The sequence below is a fragment of the Molossus molossus genome, unplaced genomic scaffold (genome assembly GCF_014108415.1).
Source record: "Molossus molossus isolate mMolMol1 unplaced genomic scaffold, mMolMol1.p scaffold_m16_p_3, whole genome shotgun sequence".
NCBI classification, from domain to species: Eukaryota; Metazoa; Chordata; class Mammalia; order Chiroptera; family Molossidae; genus Molossus; species Molossus molossus.
In genome coordinates this window covers 58,249,544-58,270,088 of record NW_023425366.1, presented here as the reverse complement: position 1 = coordinate 58,270,088, position 20,545 = coordinate 58,249,544, and positions in this window count along the sequence as shown.

Here is a 20,545-nt window from a genome sequence, read left to right as displayed (position 1 = left end):
TCATCACTTGTATTTAAGTATTATATTGTTTTGAGTTTATTCTTGTATATGGTGTAAATAGGTGGTCTAGTTTCATTTTTTTGCACGTACCTGTCCAATTTTTCCAACACCATTTATTGAAGAGACTGTCTTTACTCCATTGTATGCTCTTGCCTCCTTTGTCAAATATTAATTGAGCATACTGTCTTGGGTCAGTTTGTGGGTTCTCTGTTCGGCTCCTTTGATTCCTATGCCCATTCTTGTGCCAATAACACGCTGTTTTGATTACAGTGCTTTGTAGTATAACCTGGTATCAGTATTGTGATCCCTGCAACTTTATTCTTCCTTTTCAAGATTGCTGTGGCTATTTGGGGTATTTTTCAGTTCCATATAAACTTTTGGAGATTTTATTCTAGCTCTGTGAAGTATGTCATTGGTATTTTAATAGGGATTGCACTGAATCTATAGATTGCTTTGGATAGTATGGACATTTTAATGATGTTGATTCTTCCAATCCATGAACATGGTACATGTTTCCACTTTTTTATATCTTCCTCTATTTCTTTTTTCAATGTCCTGTAGTTTTCTGAGAACAGATCTTTTACCTCCTTAGTTAAGTTTATTTCTAGGTATCTTTTTCTGTTGTTATTGCAATGGTAAATGGGATTGTTTTTTAGTTTCCCTTTTTGAGTTTTCATTATTGATGTATACGAATGCCATAAATTTCTGGATGTTAATTTTGTATCCTGCTACTTTGTCAAATTTATTTATCAAATCTAGTAGATTTCTGATGGATTCTTTAGGGTTTTCTATGTACAATAATATGTCATCTGCAAATACTGACAGTTTCGCTTCCTCCTTTCCATATGTTTAGGTAATAGATGAAGCATAGCTACATGATGTGAATGCCAAATACTGCATAAGAAATGTCTTAATGTAGCCATTAATGCATATGAAATAATGCATTTACAACTGTTTAAATATTTATTTTGAATGTAATGCATGTCTTCTAGAATTCTACTGCTGTTCTATAAAACATTGAATTGAAGGAGTAAAAATAAGTTTTTATATAGAGTTCATTTGAAATTCTTGGATAAAGAAAGTAAACTTGGACCAATGTTTAAAGTAACAATTTAAATGTTGTTCTAATTATGTTAATTGTGCTCAGGTACTGACTATTGTAAAAGACAAACCGTGATTTTAGTTACTGGCATTGTTTTCTCAGGAGTTTTCAATATGTCTTTAAGATTGCAGCAGTAATCAAAGTAGGAACAGTTACTGCTCACCATAGAAAAGAAAAAAAATCAATTTCTGTGCAATTCTAAGCACTTTCCATTAAATAAATTGCCAGTTACAACAAATAGAGGTCATATCCCATACAGCTACACTGAGCAATCTTTTTATGTTAAGCTACTCTATGGAATTTGATACTGTGAGGGGCAGAGTGTCAAAGAAAGCTATTTAATAATAAATGTTTAAACTATTAGTGTGAGTGTAAATTTGTTTGAATATATATATATATATATATATATATATATATATATATATGTATACATATACTTTTATCCTCACCTGAGGACATTTTTGAATTTATATTCAGATAGAGCGGGAGGGACAGAGCAAGGGAGAGAGAGAAAAACATCAATGTGAGAGAAACACATCAAGTGACTGCCACCCACCCAACCCCAACCGGGGCCAGGGACAAACTTCAACCGAGGTACGTGCACTTAGCGGGAACCAAACCCTGGACTCTTTGGTCTGCAGGCCGATGCTCTAACTGCTGAACCAAACTGGCCAGGACTGCATATTTTTAATTTATATAGATGTTCAAAAATATGACTTTTACTGAGGTTGCTGCTATGGTTGTAGCAGTGTGCAGTTTCACTTGATATAGCAAAGTTGATAAAGATAAATTTTCATTAATTTCAAAGGTGAAATTATACTTTGTATGCTTTCATTCCCTAAAATTATGGAATTCTCTCTTTTGTTAGAAAGAAGAATTAAAGTTACTTGAGTTATATCAAATATGAAACAACTAAATAACTTTATACTCATTCAAATCAGTCAGTTATAGCCCTGGCTGGTTTGGCTCAGCGGTTAGAGCCTCGACCTGCGGCCCTGAGAGACCCGGGTTCGGTTCCCGCTAAGGGCATGTACCTCGGTTGCAGTTTGTCCCTGGTCGGTCGTGCGGGTGGCAGCCACTCGATGTGTTCCTTTCACATCGATGTTTCTCTCTCTCTCTCTCTGTTCCTCTCCCTCCCTCCCACTCTACCTGAACAAAAAAATGGGAAAATGTCCTCGGGTGAGGATAAAAAAAAAAAAAAAAAAAAAAAAAATCAGTTAGTTATAAAACACATTTTTTATAAAAATGGTGAGTTGTTAAATTTAATCTAAGTCAGAATTATAGAGTCCATAGTTTATGATTTATTCATAGAGGGTTTTTTGTTTGTTTATTTTTGCATTTCATTAAGGCTCTAAGTTGCCTTTTAATAAGTGCATTTAAAAACTAGGGTCATTCTGTGGTTAGTTTCAGTGGATCCACTTTATAATAAAATATATATTTATAAAATTGCATTTTAATAAGATTTGTTCAAATTAGTTTGGCCATAGATTCATTTCATGTATCACATAGCACATAATGGCTGCTCAATGAATAATCAGGAACACAGAGAGTATGTGTGTTTTGTTAGTAATTTCTTCATCTATATTCCTTTATAAAATAATAATGCTCTCTTCTTACCAAGCACTATTCTAAATTTTTCCATAACACATTACATTCTGAAGTACTATATAGTCCATTTATTATTTTTATTGTTTATTTTATATCCCCTCTCTACTAGAATGTAAATTCAATGAAGGCAGAGATCTTCATATGCGTTGTTAACTGTTATATCCTAAGTATCTAGAATAGAGCATAGCACATAACAGATATACAATAAATACTAGTTAAATGCATGCTTGAATAAAATAAAATAGCCTCTTTATTCTGACAAAATTTTCAAATCTCCATGATATAAATGGATTTTCAGAAATATGTTATAAAATTTGATATAAATAATAGAAAAACTGAAGAGACAAATACTGTTGTAGAAAAATTACAATATCTTTATTGTATTTTATTAAACATAGTGCAAGAGGAATATGGTAACTCTAATATATTTATTTCAAACTCTGCCAAACCTTCATTTAATTGACAGAAAAGTAATAATCACAATAATAGCAATAAGAATAATGATAATAATAATAATAATGGCAACAATACTAGTAAAATTCAACCCATATAGATATGGTAGAGGGGAGAAAAAAATTGCAGCTGTGAGATGGCTACATTTTGGAACAAACAGTTATGGATATAAAAGTGAGACGATTGAGCACTAAGTACCTACAGCACAGACATCTTATATGGTTTCTCTAACAGAAAGTTTTATACAAGGAGGCACCTTGGGAAAATAATAAAAATGAAAAGAATGGTTGAAAAAACTATAATCTTTTACATATATTCTAAATCTTACACAGCCAGGTCAGTAACTAACCCTCTGAAGTCAGATGACTGGACGCTTTTATTCTAAAAAACTATTCCTGTCCTAGAAAATGTGGTCTCTAAGACAGCAAGCACAGTTGAGTAACTTAAAGAAAATAGAGAAATTAAAAGGTGAAATTTTATGTACTAATCGGAGAGATCCCACTGAAACCAAGCTGAGGTGATCTGGTTCATTGTCTGGCAAAACCAAAGAATGAGTCCACAGACAAAGGGTAAACCAAAGGAAAGCTTATTTGAAAGACAGACTCTTTGCGTCAGAGAGGGGACTCAAGTGGGTTTCCCATGGAGCTCTGTTGTCTAGGGGTAGATATATACTTTGCTAGCTTTTGATTGGCCCTTTCAAGGAATTCTGCCTTAGAAACATCCATACATTTTAAAGCTTGTGTTCTCCACCTGACTGTTCAGCCCTATGTCATCTATAGGGCCTTAGTGGTTTCCCTTTTTATGATAATTTCAATTTTTCCCAGATTATTAGTGGGGATTAGGGAAAACACCCTTGGAGTAATCTATGCTTGCTTTTGATTTCTCCCCCAAATTCAGCGATCCTGTTGCCTTGCTCCCAGAAAAAGGAACTGCACAGTGTTTTTTGTTATGTAACTGACCTGTGCTCCTTCTAGTAGCTTCTAATTTGCTTTATATACATGAGGGCTGGGAGTTTCTGACCTGGGAGGCACAATTTCCCATGTAAATTTTAGTTTTATTTTGAGATATGTAGGGTACAAATAAACTTCCAGATATGCTGTATACTGGGTTCTGCCTATGTACTGAGCCCCAAGATATCTCAACTTCCCCTGGGTCTCAGCCTCCCCTTTCCATGGTCCCATTCCTCACTGCCTAACCTGCCTCTGTCTCCTCACCACTAGTTGAGAAAAATTACTAGAAGGACTCTTTCAGGCCCCCTGAAGTCCAAAGACAGTATATCTGGGCTTGCTTAAAAATAAACCTTCATTCTCAGGGTCAGAATGTCAAGAATATGATTAGTTATCAAGAACGTTAAGTCTCTGCTTCGTTTTGCACATTTGGAAGAAAAGAGCAGGGGACACTGGAAATGAAACAATGAAGGAAAACCTAGACAAGCAGAAGAAAACATGAATTCTAACTTGACTCTGAACCCTAATACACTTCTCTAAGAGTTAAATCTTAGGTGATTTAGTTTATCAAAAACAAAAGGAAAGTCAGATTAATGGTTTCCAGTACGACTTCAATTATATTAAAATTATCATTCAAGTGGTGACTGCCTGCAGATCTTTTCTGTGTATTCTTTTTATTCAATAATAAAGGGCCCAACTATCAGACTTCATATGAGGATAATTCAGAAAGAGGAATATGGAAGAGTAGGTAAGGTTAAAAGACATTTTGTAGAGGACAATAGCACAGTTCTTTTAGACTATTCTAAGAAAACTTTACATTCTGTGGATGAGTTGGAGGGTCAGCCAAGTAATATGAGAATGAAACTATGTGTCTTTCAGGCTTCTTTCTCTACGTTTATCAGAGAAATTTCACTTTTACTTGTTTTACATACTTGACTTTCATATAAGACTTAAAGGAGGAAAAGGGGCTGTGAATTTATCTAAATACATGTTTGAAAGTATTGACAAAAAGACACATAACTGATAGTTTATAAGGTATTTATGAGTCTTCGTGACTTGAGTATTTTTTAAAACATGTTAGTACATATTAAAATATACAAGATTTTCATAGGTTTTATAGAGACTGCATTTAATTAATCTAGCCCTAATTGATTAGTTCTACATTAAGAAGAGCATCTGCTTTTATTTACTATGTTTTGGATGTAGTTAAAAAATGAATTTATAAAATAGAAAATAACTTCAAATGATAGGAATTCAAACAGCATGGTACAAATTAAGACTATCTCAGTGATGTCAGACAATGAGCTTAAATGCATAGATAAATACTTTCATGATGGATAGATATGTGTTTTTACTATTTTCTAATTGGACACACTGTTCAACATAGTGCTTAGTTTGTTTTTTTTGTTTTGTTTTGTATTTTTCCAATTCTATTGAGGTATAGTCAACAAATAAATACTGTACATATTTAAGGTGTGCAATGTGATGGTTTGATATATGTTATAAAATTATTAACACAATCAATTAATTGACATACACATCACCTCACATAGTTACATTTTGGGGGGACATAGTGGGAATTCAAGATCTACACTGTTAGCAAATTTTAAATATATAATACAGTACTATTAACTATTGTCACCACATTGTACATTAGATCCCAGAACTTACTCATCTTTTATAACTGAAAGTTTGTAACTTTGACCAACATTGCCCATATTACTTTTAAATTAAAATATAAGTTAGATATAAGAAGTGGAAGAGACGATATCCATGTAGTTCCATGGATATTAAAAGGATAATAAAGAAATAATATGAACAACTCCATATCCACAAAATTGATAACATAGATGAAACGGGCCAATTCCTTAAAAGACACCATTTGCCAAAACTCAAACAAGAAGAAATAGACAATCTAAATAGTCTATATCTATTTTTTAAAAATTACATCAGTAAGTAAGACTCTTCCAAAGCAGAAAGCACAAGGCCCAGTTGGATTCACTAGTTAATTCTACCAAATATTTCCAGAATTATACTAATTCTTTATATCTTTTCCAGAAGATAGATGCTAATTGAATATAACCTAACTGATTTTATGATGCTAGCTTTAACCTAAAATCAAAACCAAGAAAGATATTACAGAAAAACAAAACTACAGAGCCAATATTTTTCATGAACACAGATATAAAAATCTCAACAAATATTAGCAAATAAATCAACAATCTCAAAAATAATTATACACCACAACAAAGTGGCATTCACTCAGTCATGTAAGCTGGATCAACATTCAAAAATCAATTAATTCATTGTATCAATAGGCTAAATGAGAAAAATCACATAATCATATCAAATTATTTTTTTTTAAAGAATTTGACTAAATTCCTTACCTGTTCATGATAAAAATGTTCAGCAAACTATAGGGAGGAACTTCCTTTACTTTGTAAAGAATATGTACCAAAAAACCTACACCTAACATTATAATTAATAATAAGAACCTAGAACTTTTCTTACTGTGCTCAGGAACAAGGCAAGGATGCCCCCTCTCACAGATTCTTTGCAACATACTAGTAGAAATCCTAGTTAATATAACAAGAACAAAAAAGAAAAAGTATGTAGATTGTCTCTTGTCCATAAATGACATGATTGACCCTGTAGAAAATCCAAAATAACCAACAAAAAAATATCTTTTGATACTAAGAAGTGATCGTAGCCAATATGCAAGATATAAAGTTAATGTACAGAAGTCAATCTCTTTCTTATATGCCAGCAATTAACAAGTGAAACTTGAAATTAAAAACACAAAAATATTTACATTAGCACCCCAGAAAATGAAATGCAAATAAATCTAACAAATTCATATAAATGTACAAGATGCATGTAAGGAAAAATATAAAACTCTGCTGAAGGAAATCAATGAAGAACCAAGGAATGGAGGGATACTCTATGTTAACAGATAGAACGCCTAAATATTGTCAAGATGTCAGTTCTCAATATGTTCCATAGATTCAATCAGTCCTCATCAAAATCCCAGCAAGTTTTTTATGGATACCAATAAAGTGTTTTTACAGCTTATATGGAGAGTGAAAAGACCCAAAATAGTCACCACAATATTAAAGGAAGGGAACAAAGTTGTAGGACTGTATTTACTTGACTTCAAGATTTACTAAAATGCTACAGTAAACAAGAAAGTGTGAAATTAGTGAAAGAACAGACAAATAGATCAATGGAAAAGAACGAAGAGCTCAGAAATATACCCATAAAAACACAGTCAACTGATACTTGACAAAGGAACAAAGGCATTACAATGGATAAGACATCATCTTTTCAACAAATGGTGCTGGAAACACAAAACTATAAACCTTCTAGGAGACAACATAGCAGAAAATCCAATGACCTAAGTTTTGGCAATGATTTTTCAGATATGACACGGAAGGCATGATCCATGAAAGAGAGAACTGAGGTGCTTTATTACTTTAAAATTTAAAACTTCTGTCAGTAGAATAGAAGACAGTCATAGACTGAGAAAAACATTTGCAAAACACATTTCTCATAAAGCACTGTTATGTGAAATATACAAAGACATCTGAAAACTCAACAATAAGGAAATGAACAACCTGATTAGAAATGGGCAGAAGGCCTGGACACTCCACCAGTGTCCAGTAAGTATATAAAGATGGCTAGTAAGTATATAAAGAGTTGCATGACCACATATGTCATTAGGAAATTACATATAAAAACAATAAGATGCCACTACATACCTATTAAAATGGCTAAAATCTAAAGCACTGACAACAGGTAATACTGGCAAGGACATGGAGCAACAGGAACTTTCATTCATAGTTGGTGGGAATGCAAAATAGTACAGCCACTTTGGAATATAGTTTACACTAAAAACTCTCATCATACGTGGTATTTACATAAATGAGTTGAAAACTTATGTCCATGTATAGGCCTGCACACAGGTGTCCACAGCAACTTTATTCATAATAGAAAAAAAAGTGAAAGTAGTGAAGATGTCCTTCAGTAGCTGCATGGAAAACTAAATTTTAGTACATATAGACAATTGAATGTTATTCAGCACTAAAATATTATTCAGAGCTATCAAACCATGAAAAGACATGGAAGAAACTTAAATGCATTTTATTAAGTAACAGAAGGCAATCTGATAAAGCTACATACTCTGTGATTCTCAGTGTATAACATTCTGGAAAAGGCAAAGCTCTAGAGCCAATAAAAGGATCAGTAGCTGCCTGTGGTTAGAAGGGAGAAATAAATCATCAGAGGTTTTTAGAGCAGTGAAACTATTCTGTATGATCGTATACTGATGGATACAGGTCATTATACATTTGTCAAGAATCAAAGAATGTACAACATCAAGAGACCATCCAGAGTGAACCCTAATGTAAACAGTAGACTTTGGGTGATAGCTATGTTCCGGTGTAGGTTCATTGATTGTAACAAATGCACCACTGCGGTATGGGTGTCCTTAGTTGGGGAGGCTATGCATGTGCGGCCAGGCTATATGGGAACTGCACTTTTTGTTTCAGTTTGCTGTGGACCTAAACTTTCTCTTTAAAATAATCTATTAAAGCTCAGCTGGTGTGGCTCAGTGGTTGAGCATCGGCCCATGTGCCAAGAGGTCCCTGGTTTGATTCCTGGTCAGGACACATGTCCAGGTGGTGGGCCCAATCTCCAGTGGGGGAGCATGCAGAAGGCGGCCAATTGATGTTCTCTCTCATTGATGTTTCTATCTCTCTCTCCCTCTCCCTTCCTCTAAAACCAATAAAAAACATATTTTAAAAATAAGTAAATAAATAAATAAAATAAAATAACTATTAAAAATAGCTTGGAGACATTTTTATTTTCAAAACTTTATAAAAATATGTTGAAAATTACTTGTGTAATTTAAAAAAAACCAGTACCCCAAAGTGATAATTTTACATTCTTATTTCTTTGAGGGAAGCTCCTAAACCTCCAGTATCACAGCCTGCCTGCTTATAATCTCTGTCTCTCTCCCCCTTCACCCTTTCCCATCTCTTTCTCTTTATTTTTCTCTCTCTACCTCTCACCTTTCCGGCCTTCTCATTCTTCATTTTGTAATCAATAGGGGCATATTCCCATTACATGAACTATTGAAGGCATATGATACTGATTGCTGGAGAATTAGGTCAGCAGAGCGCAATCTTTCAGTAGTCACAATGCCGGGCTTCAGGTGGGATTTTAGTTCAGGAAACTGTAGCAGATAAAACCAGGGGTCTGGCTTAGGTGATCACCAATCTGGTGATCCAGCTTCTTTCTGTCTCTATCTGCTCCTGCAGTCAGTATGGCCTTCTACTTCTATATTTTTGCTTTACATTTAAACAAGCTGAAATGAAGTCCATTGGAATCTATTAATGTGAAAATAAAGCATGCCATTGGCTGTATACACCAGTCATGAGCTGCTGAAATAGTCTGTTAATGTGTAAAAGCCCTGACAAATGGCTGATTTTCTTGGCCTAATAACTAATTATACAAGCAGGGTCTTCCTCTAACAACCCTGATAAGCATTTAGCCTAGATCTATATTTCATGAAATTCATATATACTGGTTTACTGCTCTTTTTCAACTATCTGCTATAGCTGTTGAGTCTCCCTAAGCTGTTTTCTAGTTAAGCTATCAGAGGAGACTGTTTTAACACAAGAGGCACTTTAGGAAGTTGTGGTAGTGGTACCTAAGTCCATATATTGAGAACCACGATATTCGTTAATTACTTTGAATTCTTTATGAAAATTTGAAATAGAAAAAAATTCCTATGATTTAAGATTACAATTTGTCATATATGTTTCTTTTTAAACTGCCCTTATTGGGTTGCTATGAATCACTTTGTGTTAGTACAGTGGACTGCAATCACTTCATTTATTGACACTCATGTGTGTGTGTTTGCGTGAACATGCGTGTTTGTGTACATAAAAAACACTAGCGACTAAATATAGAACTTGATTATCACATTGCAAAACCCTGAAAAGCAATAATGACTTCTTTCCATCATGTCCTGCACTATAGTGCACATCTAGTGCTTAGCAAATTAAATAATAATAATAATAGTAATAAATGTATGCAATAAACATGGTCACAGAGGGGAGACTGGTAGCAGGAGAATTGTGTCCATAATAATAATTGATGTAATCTAGTCTCTGGATGAACATGTGATTTTCCATCTCATTTTGCCCCTAGGAGCATCTTAAACTTATTCAGGTGAAGTCTGTCACAGAACTCCAAGGATATATAAATGTGAGGATTTATAGTCTAAGTTTGATGTAAGTAATGGGTCAGTGCACAGCTGGGAGAAAAGCATAAAAGAACAGTCAGGTTGAAGTGCTTTATTTTTAATTTAATATCATTTATTTGCACATTTATTAAATCTGCACTGGGTGGCTAACTCACCCTGAGGGTAAGAGTCACCAGCCCTCAGGGGAGCATCTGTCCCAGAGAGGGGACATCCTGAGATTCTACTTCGGGGAGAGTGACAAAGAAATAAAAATTCTCAAAACCTGCAAGGTGGTCCAGATCTTGCTCTGCATATTTGTATATCCCTGGACTTTTCCCACGACTCAGTGTCCTTTTCTGCCAAACTGAGTGTAATTTTAGATATCTATACACACTATATATACACACACCTAGGACACCATCTGAGTTCATATCAAGGTTCTCAATGCAAGACATTCAAGTTCCAATCTAAACACTTTTGACCAAAATGGGGGGAGGGGGATAAAAAAGAAAGGACATTCATATAATAGAGATTTAAAAATAAATGTGGAAAAAACAGCGAGACAAGCACTGATTTCACTTATGTTGCCTTGGTGCTAGTAAGGGAAGCTCGGGAGAATTTACAGAACTTTTTCCAGGTAATTATAGGTGCCTAAAAAGCAGAAGAGAAGAAAGGCATACCTAATAGCAGCTTTGAATAAGGACACAGAATATGTGCATACGGTGTAACTACAAATGAGTCAGGGGGATTAGAATACTGAATATATCCAGAGAAACAATTGCAAATGAGTCTGAAAAAATAGCTTCAGGTCAAATTAATAAAGCCCTAAATGGCACGCTCAGGAGTTTATAATAAATAGAGTGTCATTGATAAAATTTAATTACAAGTTTATTGCAGTCATATATGAATCTTGCAAATGCATTTCTGACAAAATGTAAAAGATAAATGGAAGCAGAAGAGGCAGAGATGAAGGATGTAGGAGATGAGGAAGCCTGGGTATGCCTTGGAGGTGAGGATGGAGGCAAAGGATGGAACAAACAGGACTTGAAAAGACTGAATTCAAAGATGAGGGAGGTGAAAAAGGCAGAAATAAGTTAATGTTTCTACCATTTGTGTCTGAAGCCATCACTAAAATAGACAACGTAAATATAGGAATGAGGAGAGAAAACAAGGACTTTATAATTAGACTTTGTCAGATCACTGCAACACACTTAGAAAACCTGTAATAATATGGTACCTTGAAGAAATAAAGAAGAGAAACCATATCATCAGGACCAATTGACAAAAGGGAGCTAATGATCTGGTCATGAAAAAAGTGGGCTTGATACAGTCCACTGAAGCCCCTCCCTGATGGAGACTTGGCTTACCTGTTTACTGCTTTCATTCCTCCTGTGGTTCCATTTTCCTGTCTTTATACCTTCTTATAGGAGAACCATTGTCATTATACTTTAAGAATAAGGGACCAAGAAAATAGAATTTGTGAAGTGTGGCGATCAACTAACGAAAATGTCTTCAACGGAGAGCCCCAAGTCGAGAGGAAGTTTCAGGCCCCTGCATTTCTCCTCTTCCTCAGTGTGGGAGACTCTGCTTCCTTTGACTTTGTACAGCAGATAAAACAACTCAAACTGATGAATATGTGTTCACTTATTCACTTAACAAATAAATAAACATAGATCTGCTCTGAAGTTGCTAAAACAATTTCACAATGTATTATGTACATTAAAAATGTGTAAATGTATGCTAAAGCCTACTTCCATTAAATCCCACATTTCAAGAAGTAGTTGGCAGAGTAATGACCCTAGAGCTGTTCATATCCTAATTCCCACAACCTAGGAATATGTTCTATGACTAGCAAAAGGAGACAGTCGAAGATGGAATTGATTTGCTAATCAGCAGACCTTGGGTTATCCAGGTAGTCCCAAGGAAATTTTAAGGTTTTCATAAGTAAAAGAGAAATAAAAGAGAGTCACTGTTAGGGTGATATAGTACTGGCTATTAACTACAAAGCTATTGTAATCAAAACAGCCTGATACTGGCACAAGAATAGGCATATAGACCAGTGGAACAGAACAGAGAACCCAGAAATGGACCCAAGACAATATGTTCAATTAATATTTGACAAAGGGGGCAAAAGCATACAGTGGAGTAAAGACAGTCTCTTTAATAAATGGTGTTGGGAAAATTGGACAGCTACATGCAAAAAAAAAAAAAAAAAAATGAAACTAGACCATCAACTTACAACATACACAAGAATAAACTCAAAATGAATAAAAGACTTAAATGTGACTCATGGATCCATAAAAATCCTAGAAGAAATTGTAGCAACAAAATTTTGGACATCATACGCAGCAGAATTTTCACTGATACATCACCTAAGGCAGCAGAAATAAAGGAAAAAATGAACACGTGGGACTACATCAAACTCAAAATCTTCTGCACAGAAAAAGATACAATCATCAAAATGGAAAGGAAAACCACTGTATGGGAGAGCATAATTGCCAATGCTACATCAGATAAGGGGTTAATTTCCAAAATATATAGAATACTCATACAATTCAACAAAAGGAATACAAAGAACCCAATTAAAAAAGGAGCAGAGGAGCTAAATAGACACCTCTCCAAACAGAACATACAAATGGCCAAGAGACATATGAAGAAATGCTCAATGTCACTAATCATCAGAAAGATGCAAATTAAAACAAGAATGAATATCACCTCACACCTGTCAGAATGGCCACCATCAACAATCATCAAACAAGTGTTGGCAAGGGTGTGGAGAAAAGGTAACTCTAGTGGGAATGCAGACCGGTGCAGCCACTATGGAAAACAATATGCTGTTACCTCAAAAAATAAAAAAATTGAATTTCCATTTGACCCAGTGATCACACTTCTAGGAATATACCCTAAGAATCCTGAAACACCAATCAGAAAGAATATATGTACCCCCATTTTTATAGCAGCACTATTTACTATAGCTAAGATCTGGAAACAGCCCAAGTGTCCATCAGTAGACGAATGAATAAAAAAGCTGTGGTACATATACACACTGGCGTACTATGCAGCTGTAAGAAAGATCTCTTATCCTTTGAGACGACATGGAGGGACCTGGAAAGTATCATCCTAAGTGGAACAAACCAAAGAGAGAAAGACAAGTATGCTATGATCTCACTTATATATGGAATATAATGAACATAACAGTCTGAGGAATGGGGTAGTCCCAGAGATGTGGAAGTGGGGTACAGACTGACAATCCTCAGAAGAGGGGGTGGTGGGGGAGAGATGAACCACGGAACTTATACGCATGTACGCATAACCGATGGACATGGACAACAAAGCTGGGGATGGGAGGGATGGGGAGGAGGGTGTCAATGTGGAGAAAAAAGAAGAAACATCTGTAACAAAAATAAATTAATAAAAAAATTTTAAATAAATAAACAAATAAAAGATGCAAGCAGCCCACAAGTCAAGGAACGCAGGCAACTTCTAGGAGCTGAAAAGAAGAAAAAAAGCAAAAAAACAATAACAGATTTTAGCCTAGAACCCCCAGAAAGGAATGCAGCCATACCAAGCCCTTGATTTTAGCCCAATGAGACCCATTTTGAATTTCTGACCTCCAGAACTAAGATAATAAATTTGTGTTTTTTTAAGCCCCTAAGTTTGTGGTAATTTTTTATAGCAGCATTAGTAACTATTATGCAAATCATTGCTTGTTTTTATTTTTTTCACTTTTTTCTTCTTCTGTTTGTTTTGTTTTTGTTTTTTTATCCATTAATTGGATGACTGTAATAGGGTAAATCAGCAGATGATTTTAATGTGTTGTTTGAGGGTATTGAGTTGTTTAATAAAATTTCTGTATAACAAATGGCAAGCTGTTTCCTCTAAGTTAATTTTTTAATAGAAAGACCTTCTGTCATCTCACATCCCTTCATATACTAGACAGAAAGAAGCATTTACTATATAAATTCTGGATAGAATTATAAAGCAGATCTTATTTAACTTTGTGTCCCCCGCGACTAACACAGTTTGTGCTGCTCTGAAAATGCCCATTCATGTATAAAAATATGTCTCCTTCGTGAAGTCTAATAATGATAATGACTAACCATGGTAGAGAGCATTTTAACAGCCCCAATGAGCCTCATATTTTGGTTTCATAAGCTTGGGCAATCTTCTTCCCTTGTGTAAAAGTTAGACATAACGACTTACTTCTAATGAACAGAATATGGCTGAAGTGACGGGATGTCAATTATCTTGCTAAATACTTTTCTTGATCACAGGCAAGGAGCTTGTAAGCCTCTTAGGCAGCCTCCTAAGAAATCCTGCAACAGAAAACCCAGTTTAGCTGTGCCCGAAACCTCGGGCCACAGAAACTGTAAAATCATATTCACTGTTCTAAACAGTAACATTTGTAGGTAATTTGTAGCAATAAAATAGTAATGTATTAACTAAAGTACTTAAAGAATAAATGTTATAGCATATGTAGAAATTCAGGTGGGATTTGGAACCTCAATATTTTGACTCTGTGCTCTTACTAAGTTTTGGCTCTGTAGATACAACTTAGCCAAACCAAGAATGTGGAGGTGCTAATTATTGGACTGAATTGGGTGGGGAATATCCAAAGGATATTTTTCCTCCTATTACCCTTTGATAAACTCAGAGCCAAACTGAATATATTTAGATGTAGCTTTTAAAATAAGCAATTTACAGATAATTTTTTACGGGGCATCATGACCCAACCACTGATATATTTTGACCTCCACATTACTACACTTTGTCTTCCTAAGTAAACATGTAACAGAGTTTATAATAATAACGATATTCTGTTTTCTCTGGATTATTTAAAGCAAAAGAAATAATGAATGAAAGATGCTTTTCAACTATAGGAATTATGAGAGAAAGGTCCTACTCTGAGGTGTAGGGCTGTGTAGTGCAGTGTGGGAAATATGATCAGAAAGGGACCTGCTGGGTACATGCTAGCTAATTGGCTGGGCAGGACCTGATCTTTGTCTGGTCAATCAAAAGTTGAGGCCACATCTCAAACAGGGAGACAAGCAATTCTATAATATCAAAATGAGGGACTAGATTATCAAGGAAAAAAAAACGACAAATAAACTTTTTGTTGTTGTTTTGATGTTTTGCGTCTGACAGCTTTGCAAGCCTATGCCCAATACCTACCCTAACGGTATGCAATATTTGGTGTGTAGAACTGGCCAGAGAAAGATGGTTTGTTTGGGGAATGTTGCTGGAGTGCTGTGAAAATATTCTTTTCTTCCTCCATTAGATAAACCCAAGTCAACTGATAAACCCCTTCAATAGCTTAATATAGTTCATTATTGTTTAAGGACCACAGTTGACTGATCTCTCATTCATCCTTGAAAAATGTGCAGCCAAGAGACTACCTAGAGCCCTGGCCGGTTTGGTTCAGCATTTAGAGCATCTGCCTGCGGTACAGAGAGACCCGGGTTCGGTTCCTGCTAAGGGCACATACCTCGGTTGCAGTTTGTGCTGGCCCTGGTTGGGTTGTGCGGGTAGCAACCACTCGATGTGTCCCTTTCACGTCGATGTTTCTCTCTCTCCTTTCCTCTCTCCCCCTCCCACTCTATCTGAACAAAAAATAAAAAAATGTCCTCAGGTGAGGATAAAAAAAGAAAGAGAGAGAGAGACTAGCTAGAATAAACTATGGGAGCTGAAGAGTAGAAGTAGGACTAAGATAGGTTTATTTTCCCATGGACCAAATGCAGACCCAGGGGGAAGTTTGACTAGGTCATTTTTTGAAAGAACCATAACCCAAGATGATTTTATTCTCAGATTCATCACCTCAGCATGAGGAGTTAGATATATGCTTTAGATTCAGAAGGTACCAAAAAAGTTAGCCAGTACTATTCAAGCACTGAGAAGAAACTTTTGTTTCAGGTATTTTTATTATCTGAAACTAACCAAACAACCCTCTGACATATCAGAATAACAATAAAATGAAACAAAAGAATACCATGGTTTTTTAAAAATTATTTTTATTAATTTGTTTTTGTTATAGATGTTTCTCTTTTTTCCCCCAATGACACTTTTCTCTCCATTCCCCCAACCCATCACCAGCTTTGTTGTCTATGTCCATTGGTTACGCATACATGCATGTAATTTCTGTGGTTTATCTCTTCCCCGCAAACACCCTCTCTTCTGGAGTCTGTACCCTACCTCTGTGTCTCTGAGTCAATTTTGTTCATCAGTTTGTTTAGTTCATTATATTCCCCAAATAAGTAAGATCATGTGATATTTGTCTTTCTCTGCTTGGCTTGTTTTGCTTACTGCATACAATCATATAATTTGTTGCTATTATTTGGCAGTCATTCAATGTTAAATCTTGACATTTTAGTACCCCCGATTTTATTTTGTCAACTTTTTTGATATCATAATTCCGTTAATTGATATAGATTTTTTAAGGACAAACAGATAATTTTTAATACCATTATGTAAAGCTTATTAAGCCTCATGTTTATTTTAAGTAAGAGTCCATAACTAAAGTAGAAAATTTGTAAATGAATTATTTCCTCTAAATTGATGTTTACAGGAATAGGCCACCTGCAGATCAAAAAATAAAAAGCTTCAAACTACAAAGGGTCAATATTTGACCTTTTTTACACTAACATGGCTTAGAAGAATCAATATTTTTCATTTTCTTTACCTGAAAGGAAAGCATTAAGTTAGTACCCAGAGACATGCTGTCTAGATCTATTATTATGGTTGCATTCCTGAAGAACTCTTTAGTATTAATAATTTAATTTTTTTTAGAAATACTTCTCTTTTAAGTGAGGAAAATAAAATGATGAATATGATCAGATTTTTGGATAAAGAACATGGCTAAAGCTGTGGAATATAAAGCATTTTTAAAAAATGTATAATAAGGAAATAGGAATATTGTACTCAGTTGCTGCTGAATGATAAATGGGCATTGTCTGAAAATACACTCTTAAATATTCAAGAACAGTTAGACAATCACAAATATAGAAATCTTTGGTAAAAACTTATCTATCTATCATCTATCTATCATCTATCTATCTATCTATCTATCTACCTACCTACCTATCTAAAAATACTATTTTTGTCACATGGTTATCTTTTCATTTTAGACAGGGAATACATGTTGATCAATTTGGAAACATTTAGTTGCAATTAATCTGCATCTTCAAAATGGAATGTTATGTGATTAGTATTCCTATCATTGATGTCAGTTAACTAGAATTAAGGTATCACATGACACAATGTGATGTTAAATTCAGAGTACAAAATGCTACAGATACAATTACACTATTTTGTCAATGTGTGCATATAGATTTAGATGCGAGTACTTTGGATAGGTATGCATCAAGCATTTACACTTTGTATGGCTCATGACATAAATATTTTTATTTTACATTTTAGAATTTTTGTTGCATTCTAAATTTTCTACATTGACTGTATGCACACACGTACATATAACTTTATAATTTTAAAAACCCATATGTTTTAAAGAAGAATAGATAGAACTATGTAATGTTCAGATGAAGAAAAATTAGGGCCAACTTTAATGATCACGATAATCAAATGTATAATATTATATCTTGTACTTTGGCCATAATTTCTAAATAGTGTAATATATTACCATGTCTTAGTAATGTGAACATTTCTGAATTTGGCAGAGGTATAAATATGTTTTCATGTCTCTTCTATATTCTGCCTTCAAACTGAGTATGAATCTGATGATTAGTAGCATTTTGATAGTATAGCAAAGCTAAAGTGATTGGATTTATCTCAGCTATATGAAACCAAGGATACTAACTAAGTGGATATTGTTTAATAACAAATATTGCTTAAAAAGAAAAATATAATTATGTATCTAACACAGATCCATTGCCTTCATTTACCAAACCTAAATCATGAAATGTACCATAGAGAACAAATCCAGTCTCATTAAGTAACATTTTTGAGTATTTTTGGTATAGTCTTATTTTTTTAACATCTGCGAAGTACTGTTCATTTTCCTTATGAACTAGTATTCTATCTGCTTTGACGTAAATTGCATTATTGAGTACAAATTTAAACACTGTAATTTATCAAGTTTGAATCTGTCTCCAAGTAATTTCAAATCAATAAATCATCCTGGCTGGCATAAACCAAGTAGCTCCCTAACATCTCACTTTTCATCAGATTCCAAACATCAGCAACTGCTCTTGTCTTTCCTATTCCTATCCTTTCAATAGTGATGATGATAGAAGGAAGAGAAGGAAAAGAAAAAGGAGAAGTAGCAAAAGCAGAGGAAAGGGGGTTAGAGTAAATGGGTTTAGGAAAAGGGGAAGAAGGGAGATAAGAAGGAAGTAAAAAGAGTAGAAACAAAACCAAGCATTTACTGTAATGTGCCTCATATTATAGTGGGCTCTTTACAGAAATTATTTTGTTCACTCCACACGATAACCATGTAAGATTGCATTCGTTTCTGCATTTTACAGATGGGAAATTCAGCTTTCACAGAAGGTAAATAATGTAATAAACTCACATACACATTAGGTAAAAACAGCAATCAGAGCCTAGGTTTTCTGACTCCCAAGTGCTTCTTACTTTATTGCCTGAATTTCCCTGGTCTCCCGTCCACTCCTTCTCTCAGATTTTATTCCCCTCTTTGTTATGGGAGCTACCCTTAGGGAGGAGCATAATCACAGGGTCACAGCTCTATTACAGGACTGATTCTTTCCTCTTTTTTTTTGGATTTCTATCTCACACAAATGCTGGAAGTGTTTTGTTGTTGTTAGACCATATAATATTTGTGCATACTTTGAACAAAATAAATATAAAAATATTATTTTAAAAATTTACTGTTGCAATGTTTTATTTTTGTATTTACAAATAAACCTGCCAGTGTTAAACAGATAATTTAACCTCTATTTTATTATGTAAGATAAAATGGATAATTTAGATATGGTAATTACCATAGAATATGTAAAAATAATAATTATTTTTTCTTTCTGGGATCAAGTTTAAGGAAAACCTTGACTAAATTCATCACTTATTCACTTAGTTCTCTGAATTACATATTTTAATGTGTAGAAGGGATTTTTAAAAAAATTTTAGGCAATTAAGAAAAAGACAAATGTTCTAGATAAAATTAATATAATATAAAATCATATAAATAATTTAGCTGAAATATTTTAGTTTGAATTATTTATATAAAGAATGATATTAAGGATACAAAGTATCTTTGATAAAACTTATTTATGCAAATATTTTTATTTTAAATGTTTAAGAAAAATATGCACATACACAGCTGAATTAGTATAATTAAATGTTTAAACTTATTGCCTGTAAAAGATATAGAATTTTCACCATATATATGAAAATATGTCATTTTTATACACTGGTCACACCCTATTATGGTATATAACCAAGTTAATCCAAGAAACTAGGACTAAAATGACTAAGTGGTGTGCTTTCAGCTTAATTATCTTTGAAGCCATCAAATTCCTTTGAACAAGATAAAATGAGAAAGTATGTATTTATACATTATAATAACAAAATTTTGCTTAATAGAGAATTCAATTGACATTGAATTCTGGCCTATGGTTATATTGACATAGTAACTATTAGATTTTTGGTAAATTAAAGACAATATGTATCGTTCTTCTGTACATTAGTCATTTATTGAACTTTTGTGTATCATGTTATCTGAGTTGCTTTTTATAAAATTTAAGTTTTATCTCCATAACTATGTATTAAATAAAACTAATATTTATATTGAAGCTTAATCAAGCATTTTAGTTACCAATTAATGAAGAAAGCATGAAACAAAGCTTATTTAAGCATCATAGTTTTTTTATTAGTTACAAAAACATAGAAAATAAATAATAATTTAATTTCCAAATTTGCTAGAATTGTTATTTCAACCTGATACTAACATCGAGTAAAACAAATGAAAACCTTGAACCAAATTTGGAGTAATTAGCTGACTGAATTACTGCATAAGTATTTAGTCATCATGAAACTATGCTTTGCTTGTTTTTTTATTAAATCTATTTGCAGAACTGTGCAAATTAATGTGCTTAGAGTACATATAAATAATTGAGATCAAAGATAATTCAGGGAAAAAATCAATTTAGTGAATATGTGATCAAAGTTAAGACACAAACACATTCTTCTAAAATATACAACATTAGGTACAAAACTAAA